Source organism: Carassius auratus, chromosome 34, assembly GCF_003368295.1.
Source record: "Carassius auratus strain Wakin chromosome 34, ASM336829v1, whole genome shotgun sequence".
Lineage (NCBI taxonomy): Eukaryota > Metazoa > Chordata > Actinopteri > Cypriniformes > Cyprinidae > Carassius > Carassius auratus.
Window position 1 is genome coordinate 1,556,109 of NC_039276.1, and position 10,878 is coordinate 1,566,986.

General features: G+C 35.1%; 2 long non-coding RNA genes across 2 annotated transcripts; both read left to right on the top strand.

The window, feature by feature from the left end:
* Positions 1-6,464, top strand: LOC113053719 (uncharacterized). The gene is made up of 3 exons (XR_003277284.1): positions 1-278; positions 3,964-4,107; positions 5,478-6,464. It is a non-coding gene; the product is annotated as an uncharacterized LOC113053719 (long non-coding RNA).
* A 575-nt stretch (positions 6,465-7,039) lies between these two features.
* LOC113053720 (uncharacterized) lies at positions 7,040-10,477 on the top strand. The gene is made up of 3 exons (XR_003277285.1): positions 7,040-7,131; positions 10,011-10,069; positions 10,346-10,477. It is a non-coding gene; the product is annotated as an uncharacterized LOC113053720 (long non-coding RNA).
* Positions 10,478-10,878: the final 401 nt, after the last annotated feature.

Here is a 10,878-nt window from a genome sequence, read left to right on the forward strand (position 1 = left end):
TTCTACATGTAACCAAAGTGAAAATGACACAAATGTAGCGCTGAAACGCTGATCAAAGCGCTTTGGTGACGTCACGCCGCTGCCGTCAAGCGCGACCGTGAAGCTTCTTCACTTCTTCAGATTCACACACACTCACACACTCACAAGTCACTCAGGCAGCGCTGCTGTGCTCTGCTACGGCTCCTCAAACTGCTGTCGGACTCTAAGAAACCTCTCGGAAATCTTCCGTCTCCTTTTACGAGGTCTCTGGATGATTTATCTCAAAGTGAAGGCAGAAGGTGAGGGAATTATTTCACTAATCTGAAAGAGACCGCGCGCGCGTCCGTCAGCGTGCTGGTGTCCACTTGCTGTTTGTTGTTTGCTCGCTCGCTGAATCAGGTCGAAAACGGTCACAAACTCACCGACAGACGCGTTTTTTATTTTAATCTGTGGTCAAAGCCATCAGGTATAGAATGCATATGAAAGCGGCTTTTCAATCTTAAAATCGTGTGTAAAGTAGTTTTCTGTCATGACAGTCCCTTTGTGTACACTAGCATTACCTGGTCAGTCGGTAGTTGACATATTAATGAGGTTTTTCTTATTCAAACCTGAACATTTATTAATAAAATCTATATATTTTATAAGGAACAATTTGATGTTGGACCGTGAACAGTTAAAGGGTTAGTTCACCCAAAAATGACAATTATGTCATTAATAACTCACCCATATGCTATTCCAAACATGTAAGACCTCCTTTTATATTTGGAACACAGTTTAAGATATTTTAGATTTAGTCCGAGAGCTCTCAGTCCCTCCATTGAAACTGTGTGTACGGTATACTGTCCATGTCCAGAAAGGTAAGAAAAACATCATCAAAGTAGTCCATGTGACATCAGAGGGTCCGTTGGAATTTTTTTGAAGCATCGAAAATACATTTTGGTCCAAAAATAGCAAAAACGACGACTTTATTCAGCATTGTCTTCTCTTCCGTGTCTGTTGTGAGAGAGAGTTCAGATCAAAGCAGTCTGGATATCCGGTTCGCGAACGAATCATTCAGTTCACCAAATCGAACTGAATCTTTTTAAACGATTTGCATTTCTAATACGCATTAATCTACAAATTACTTAAGATGTTAACTTTTTTAATGTGGCTGACACTCCCTCTAAGTTCAAACAAACCAATATCGTATTTCGTATTGCTTGGCGGGAAAGTAACATATCCTACAGAAAAGCATTAAAAACTGCTAGATCCGATAACTTTTATTCTCTTTTAGAAGAAAACAAACATAATTCCAGGTATTTATTCAATATAGTGGCTAAATTAACGAAAAATAAAGCCTCAAAAAGTATTGACATTTCCCAACACCACAGCAGTAATGACTTTATGAACTACTTTACTTCTAAAATCGATACTATTAGAGATAAAATTGCAACCATTCAGCCGTCAGCTACAGTATCACATCAGACAGTGCACTATAGACCCCCTGAGGAACAGTTCCACTCATTCTCTACTATAGGAGAGGAAGAATTGTATAAACTTGTTAAATCATCTAAACCAACAACATGTATGTTAGACCCTATACCATCTAAGCTCCTAAAAGAGGTTCTTCCAGAAGTCATAGGTCCTCTTCTGACTATTATTAACTCCTCATTGTCATTAGGATATGTCCCCATAACCTTCAAACTGGCTGTTATTAAGCCTCTCATAAAAAAAAAAAAACACAACTTGACCCCAAAGAACTAGTTAATTATAGACCAATCTCGAATCTCCCTTTTCTGTCCAAGATACTAGAAAAGGTGGTATCCTCACAATTATATTCCTTCTTAGAGAAAAATGGTATATGTGAGGATTTCCAGTCAGGATTTAGACCGTATCATAGTACTGAGACTGCTCTCCTTAGAGTTACAAATGACCTGCTCTTATCATCTGATCGTGCGTGTATCTCTCTATTAGTTTTATTGCATCTTAGTGCTGCGTTTGACACAATTGACCACAGCGTTCTTTTGCATAGACTTGAACACTTTGTTGGCATCAGTGGAAGTGCATTAACATGGTTTAAATCGTACTTATATGATCGCCATCAGTTCGTAGCAGTGAATGAATATGTATCATATCGATCAGTGCAGTATGGAGTACCTCAAGGCTCAGAACTAGGGCCACTACTCTTCACGCTTTATATGTTACCCTTGGGAGATATCATCAGGAAACATGGTGTTAGCTTTCACTGTTATGCTGATGATACTCAGCTCTATATTTCCTCGCAGCCCGGTGAAACACACCAATTTGAAAAACGAATGGAATGCATAGTCAATATAAAAAATTGGATGACGAGTAATTTCTTACTGCTAAATTCAGAAAAAACAGAGGTGTTAATTATAGGACCTAAAAACTCTGCTTGTAATAACCTAGAACACTGTCTAAGACTTGATGGTTGCTCTGTCAATTCTTCGTCGTCAGTTAGGAACCTAGCTGTGCTATTTGATCGCAATCTTTCCTTAGAAAGCCACGTTTCTAGCATTTGTAAAACTGCATTTTTCCATCCCAAAACTATATCTAAATTACGGCCTATGCTCTCAATGTCAAATGCAGAAATGTTAATCCATGCATTTATGACCTCAAGGTTAGATTATTGTAATGCTTTATTGGGTGGTTGTTCTGCACGCTTAGTAAACAAACTACAGCTAGTCCAACATGCAGCAGCAAGAGTTCTTACTAGAACCAGGAAGTATGACCATATTAGCCCGGTCCTGTCAACACTGCACTGGCTCCCTATCAAACATCGTATAGATTTTAAAATATTGCTTATTACTTATAAAGCCCTGAATGGTTTAGTACCTCAGTATTTGAATCAGCTCCTTTTACAATATACTCCTCTACGTCCGCTACGTTCTCAAAACTCAGGCAATTTGATAATACCTAGAATATCAAAATCAACTGCGGGCGGCAGATCCTTTTCCTATTTGGCGTCTAAACTCTGGAATAACCTACCTAACATTGTTCGGGAGGCAGACACACTCTTGCAGTTTAAATCTAGATTAAAGACCCATCTCTTTAACCTGGCATACACATAACATACTAATATGCTTTTAATATCCAAATCCGTTAAAGGATTTTTAGGCTGCATTAATTAGGGGAACCGGGAACACTTCCCATAACACCCAATGTACTTGCTACATCATTAGAAGAATGGCATCTACGCTAATATTAGTCTGTTTCTCTCTTATTCCGAGGTCACCGTAGCCACCAGATCCAGTCTGTATCCAGATCAGAGGGTCACTGCAGTCACCCGGATCCAGTACGTATCCAGACCAGATGGTGGATCAGCACCTAGAAAGGACCTCTACATCCCTGAAAGACAGCGGAGACCAGGACAACTAGAGCCCCAGATACAGATCCCCTGTAAAGACCTTGTCTCAGAGGAAACAGATGATTCTTCTGCACAATCTGACTTTGCTGCAGCCTGGAATTGAACTACTGGTTTCGTCTGGTCAGAGGAGAACTGACCCCCCAACTGAGCCTGGTTTCTCCCAAGGTTTTATTCTCCATTCTGTCACCGATGGAGTTTCGGTTCCTTGCCGCTGTCGCCTCTGGCTTGCTTAGTTGGGGTCACTTCATCTACAGCGATATCATTGACTTGATTGCAAATAAATGCACAGACACTATTTAAACTGAACAGAGATGACATCACTGAATTCAATGATGAACTGCCTTTAACTATCATTTTGCATTATTGAGACACTGTTTTCCTAATGAATGTTGTTCAGTTGCTTTGACGCAATGTATTTTGTTTAAAGCACTATATAAATAAAGGTGATTGATTGATTAATTGATTTTCATGCACTTAAACAATTAAAATCTACTTTATTCCAGCGACTGTTTGATTGAAATTATGGTTACTTTGAAATTATTGAATATTGAAAATATGAAGTTTATATTTTCCAACCTGACCCAACAAACCTGTTTTTCGTGCTGTTTGTGTTGTAGAGATGTTGACTGGCTGGTGGAAGGTGACGGACATCGAGGAGTTACACTCCCTAGAGAAAGCGTGCCATTCCCGAGGGATCCGAGAGAAACCGCTGCAGAAACACATGGGTTACATGGGGCAGGTCTGCAGCAGGAACAGAGAGGGTAGGTGCTCGTCGTGTCTCTTTAAACACTGTTTAATATTCCTAGAGTGCAGGGCTTTCAGCTTGCGCTCTGTGTCCAGTTTCTGTGATTGATGTCTCTGAGCTGGAGGAGAGTCAGGTCTCCGAGGACACCGTCCAGAGCTGGTGTGTGGAGGAACAGGCCATGGACATGGACATCTGTGTCCTGCATGTTTAAGCTTAGCTCATTTTATTAATGCTTTTCAGCAAGAGAGATTAAAAAAGGAAAAAGACAATAAATCAACATTTTATGTTAACAGAAATATCAAGATTGAATCTGACAAAAATATTTCTTATTCTTTGAAACAGTCACACATTACAATTAGTTTTATATATATATACACACATACATTTACATATATGTATGTATATATGTATATATATATTAGGACCGGGACTTTAACGCGTTAATTGAGATTAATTAATTACACAAAAAATTATGCGTTAACTAAGATTAATTAATTACAGAAAAAAAATTCCCGCATTTTTAATAACTTATTTTTGCACCGCGGAACGTTTCTCACTTTATGAGTTTCGGCGGACCGATTATACTGGAGCACCAACTAGCGTTCGCATATCACCCATAGACAGTAAAAGATATCACCGCAGCACATCGAGCCTCAAGTATCACCTCAACGCAAAACATATAGCAGCTAGCGTGGACTTTAGCGTGAACTATGTATTATTTTGTTGGTGCAACAGTTTATGTTGAACTCTTTATTGTTTTGGCCAAGGTTATTGAGAGTTGGACTTAGTATGTTATGGCCTCTGAAGCAACAGAGAGATGTTTTCTAATAGTCATGGTTTCCAATGTTCTGAATGTAATTGACAGTATTGTGTTTTACTTAAAAAAAAACACTTTACAGAAGGTTCCAGCACCTATAAGCTTCCTGAATTTCTGAAATGTACTATTTCTAAATTGTTTCTAAATATGCTATTGCTACACTTCATGGCAAAAATTGCACTGGTCTGCTAGACTTGGTTGAACAAAAATAAACAATATTTTGTTGCTTAAGCTTATGTATTCAGTCATTATTCAATGGTGTACTATAAATCCATGTGAAAAAAAATTACTTCTCAATGTTCTCAGGTCAAATATTTATATGCGATTAAAATGCGATTAATTTCGATTAATTAATTACAAAGCCTCTTATTAATTAGATTAATTTTTTTAATCGAGTCCCGGCCCTAATTTATATATATGTGTGTGTGTGTATATATGTGTGTGTATACACATGTATGTATGTATGTATGTATATGTATGTTTGTATATGTATATATACACGTGTATATAATGTGTGTGTGTGTGTGTGTGTGTGTATATATATATTTGATCCGATTGATCTTTTTCAGGATACTGTTGGCTGAGCTGGAAAGCCATCAGGATGCCGGACCGTTTCTGACACCCGTCAACCCCAAATCTGTCCCGGGATACCACAAGATCATAAATTTTTTTACCAAACAGTCATTGTTGTAAAGTTGAGTAAAACCAACCAGTAGCTGTATTTTTTTTTTTTTTTTTTTTTGTATCCACATTTTTTCCCGTTTCTTGCAATGTTTTTCTCTAAATGAACAATCTATATGCAGTAATATAATCGCAGGTGAACCACAATATTTACCAGCAAAATGGAGTACAGGGACAACTGTGAGAACAGGAATGTTTTCCAAAATAACCTGTAAATATGAGTTTCTTTTTTTTTTTTTTTTATAAACGTTAACATTATAGTACTGTGTTTAAAATTGCTTTAAAAATCTCAAAGAATGTTTTTTTTTTTTTTACAAATAATGGGTTTACGTAATTCTGAGCTCCTAGAGAACATAACATCCATTATCGGTTACGTTATAAAGCTGCATTTATGTAAATGTGTATGTTTAAAATCACAAACGCAAAAACACAGTCCATCTTGACACATATAATCATTATTATTGCTTAATATCGGTTCTAAATATTGTATTCTGTGCACACAAGACTAGAGCATCGGTTATGCCTTTTTAATAGTTTCTTTTTATGTGTTTTAATATGACACATTCTGACATTTTTACAACTTCTCAAACCTCAATCCATCTATTCTGATGCACAAGCATTCATCCAGTGTTTGCTGGAGTTTTTACACCATTATTGCTATTGCACATAGATGATGCAACAATAAAACCGAAGTCTAGAAATCAGAAATGTTTTTTTTTTTTTTGGACTTGGCAACCGCATAGCAAACATTCTTGAATTGTAGCAGCAATTTTGCATGTGCAAAAAAATGCTGTTGCATTAAAGAAATCTAGTTTACATGATAATGCAGTGGTTTTTATGGTACTAAAGTCAGAATACTTGAATGATATTGCAATAAAGGTGTAGCGTTCTGTTTTGTAGGAGTTTTATTTTTCTCTAGTTTGTCGAATACTTATTAATGTTTTCAAGCAGTCTGGTTGTGTTTGTACTGTTGATGCTGCGTCTTATGCATGAGAAGATCTTACCGTTTTTATGTCTAAATGACTTTCTGTCATTTATTACAGCTGTATTTCTGTCAATCTGTCTCTTCTTTTCAAATCTACTCTTGCAGTAGTCTCCCCATTGGTTCACTCAGTGATTCTTTATTCTTGTGCCCATTTATATATATTTTTAGTTTTTATTTTTATTTTAAAACATCAACATTTGCAAAAAAAAAAAAAAAAAGCTATTTCAATTTTATTTTATAGTCCCCTATAGTTTTTATTTAAATCAATAAATATAATAGAAATAATATAATCAAATAATATTCTTTAAACAATAATTCTTATAAAAAATATTTAAAGTATAACGTTGAAATTAGGTATTTCTACTAGTTGTTTTTATTAATAATTTGAATTAGTTTTTATTATTATATTATCCCTTTCGTGTGTGTGTGTCTGTGTCTGTGTCTGTGTGTGTGTGGATGGGAGTTTTCAGATGGCGAGACAATCAAGTTTGGATTGGCCTCTGGTGGACTGGATAACAGACTGAGGATATGGATTATTTCCCAGCATGCAACAGCAGGTACTCACACTCTCTGTCTCTATCACTGCACCCATCATTCAAAGTTTAAACTGAGGGAATCACTGACTGAAAATATCCTGCAGCAGGACTGACTGAACTAATATCACATTCAAAATGGATCAGAAGTGAAGCCAGTGTTAGTGTATTGGTCTTATACTCAAAAGTCGGACAGTTTTTTCACGGGATGAAAAAATTAAAAGTGTAACTTTTTGCGACTTTCTTTCTCACAGTTATTTTTGTCTCACAACTCTGATTTTATATCACAATTTATTATTTTTTTTTTTTCGGAAACAAAGTCAGAATTGCAAATTATTATTATTATTATTATTTTATTTATTTATTTATTTAGTTTTTTGGACAAACTGTTTATGCAACCGAATACAAATTAAATAAAGGATGAATTCAGCTGTTTATTTCACAAGTCTGACCTTTTTTTCTAGCAATTGCGAGTTTATATCTTGCAGTCCCAAAAGAGAAAAGGTCAGAATGTTTAGATAAAACAGTTGCAATTACTTTTTTCATCAGTTCACTCATTCAACTTTATTTCCAGACTTAATGTACATTACAAAAATCACTAAAACAAGCCATACAAAACAGTACACTACACATTCACAGAGACAGATATCCCAATACACATTACAGTACATTACAGTACACATTTAATAGACTATTGACTGAGAACTTTATTTTCTTTGGTTCTGTATATCATGGCAACACTTTATTGTATTGTATTGCACATCATATCTATTCTCATAATCAGAACAAATATTTGGCAGCTGTTGAAAAGCAACACTACTCGGGGAAAAAGCAACTAGATCATCAGCATACATAAAATGATTGACTATGGTATTACCAAGCATACATACAATACATACGTCTTAATACTTAAAGATAAAAACCTAATCGATATAATTGGATTCTTTCCAGGACCTTTGATAAAACACTAGCTGATGCAGTTGGCCTATAGTTATCCAAACGTTATGTCTTTAATAAAGTCAACAAGGTTACCGACAGCGTAGACATGTCTCATAAAACCAGTGAAGCAAACTGTGAGAAGAACTGCAAGCCTAGGGCTCGCAAATGTTAAATGTTCAGCTCTAATTAGATCTAAATTGGATTATGTGAGCGGCAGTTTTCCTATCTTTGAGCTGCATTATTGCTTGATGTACCTCATTTGTTTAACGCTCACTCATAAAACCAAGCAGAATAATGTTGTCTCCAGGGCTCTGCTATGTTCTCCGCTCCAGAAACACACTCTATAGAGAACGCTATTGTCACATTGCTCCTATTTGATGATCTTACATCATTTCTGAAATCATTCACATTTCTTTGAAGCAGATTTTCCACAACCCTCATCACTTGTTCATCTTTACAGATATAATGAACTGCATATTTAGATTTAGCATTAGTTAACTTTTTCTGGTCCAGAAGTGTCCCATGCCTTAAATGCTTCCTTTGCTTCATTGTGAAACGCTGACACATGCTTTATCCACCCTGGATTACTGTTATATTTCTTGTCAAGGCGTTTAAGATGAGGTCTGCTGGCCTCTTACACTGATCCCACAATATCATCCAATCTAATTTGACCAAGCCAAGTCTAATTTTACGCTCATAATTCATCTCAGACAGACTTTCAGAATCAACAATCATTAAAACTGGTCCATGATCAGACATCGATGCCCAGTAGATGGATGAGTCTCAGCTTTACTAACACACGAGGTTCTGTGCAAGGCTTCTTTTATACAAGTACAGCTATCCATTGATAACAACAATTTACTAGATAATCTAAGATTATTATCCTGACTAACATTCATTCAAACGTTTTCATTCACTCAAACATTGATACATTATTTTGCTTATTCAAACATGCATTCATTCACACATTCATTGATTCAATCATTCAAAAATTCATTCATTCATACACTCACCTACATACATTCATTAATTCATTCAAATATTGATACATTCATTCATTCACACATTCGTTCATTTATTCAAACATTCATTCAAAAATTAATTCATTCATTCAAACATGCATTCATTCACACACACATTCATTCGTTCATTCATTCACGAATTCATACGTCCATTCATTCATATTCAAACATTCATTCATTCATTCATTCATTAATACACACGTACATGCATACATTCATTAATTCAAATATTGACACATTCATACATTAATTCAAGCATTCAAACATTCATTAATACACATTCGTTCATTTATTAAAAAATTCATTCATTCAAACATTAAAGATTTATCAGTAATATCTGCATTTATATCCCCAACCACAAAATCACTTGCAAAATGATTTTCATTAATAAAAGAGCTAATAAAAGCAAGTCTATTCAAATATTCATCGTCATTTTGTTGAGATTCATATGGTGTGCAAACATTTAGGATAATTAACTCTTTATTTGAACAACTTATCCGTGCTGTGAAACACCAGTCAGCTTCAACCTTAATGATAGTAACCACTGAGTCCAATGTTTTCTGTCACAGGGTAACACTTCCTCCTGATATCCTTCCTCTCACTACACCCATCCTAAGATCAGTTGTGCATGTGCCAGCCCCAACAAAACTGTCATAAAAGAGTTCAATTTCCCCCGAGTTTAGATAGAAAAATCTTTTTATATATAATGTGTGTGTGTGTGTGTATATTGGTGTATATATGTATATATATAGTTATATATAGTTATATAGTTATATATAGTTATATAGGTGTATATATAGGTATATAAACACATCTTAAGCATTGTATTTACATGATCTAAAATGTTAAAAAGTTGTTGAAATACTCCACTTTAAAATTGTTTTTAATTAATTTAATGTATTTTTTTATTTTTGCATTACTTGTAAACATCTCTCTGCTCAGTCTTCTGCTGTCCTCTGATGTGTGCAGTTCTCATTTGATGGACAGCTGCTCGTCTCTGGGTAAGCCCCGCCCACTCGTTGCATCTTTGCTGCTACTGGCTTACTTTAATAGAATAGAATGAATAATTAATGCTTTTGTCATTGTATTTGTTTTATGTATTTATATTTTTCCATTTAGCTTTATTTGTATTTATTTTGGCACTTCAACATAAACTTGTTTTAATTAGTTGACTAGGCAAAATTAATCTAATTTCTATATTTTTTGTAATTTTTATTTTTTTATTTTTTTAATTTAAAGTTTCTTTCACTTTTTTTTTTTTTGCACAGTTTGTCCAGCAGGTGGATCTGTGGTGTCAGATTCTGATCTCAGTGTATGATACAGCAGTACATAAAAAATAAATCCATAACCTGCTGGATCTGAACAGATTTAAAGAACAACAGTCTGTCTGGGCTCAGATGCTAGTTATATGACACGGTGAGTGATTGACGTCTTTATTTTGATGTTTTGAGATTATTGCATCGGAAATATGCTTTACAATATGGTTCTTTGGTTAACATCTATTAATGACACTGAAGAAGAAATGTGACTTGAACAGTTCTTTCTTTCTTTACCCTGGGTATAGAGCATTTTAAATGAGCGATCATGCATATTCATTAACCACCAGTGCATTGATATATGAACCAGAGTTCAATTAATGGAAGATTATTTATGATTAGGCTTTGGAAAACCATGCGATTTAGCGATCCAACATGTATGCTTTGCCAAACTGCAATTAAGATTTGTATTTAAATCATTTAATATCAATTGTATGGGGTGATTATAGATGACATATATGCGCTGACAGGTTTATAAATCAAAAATCCATCGG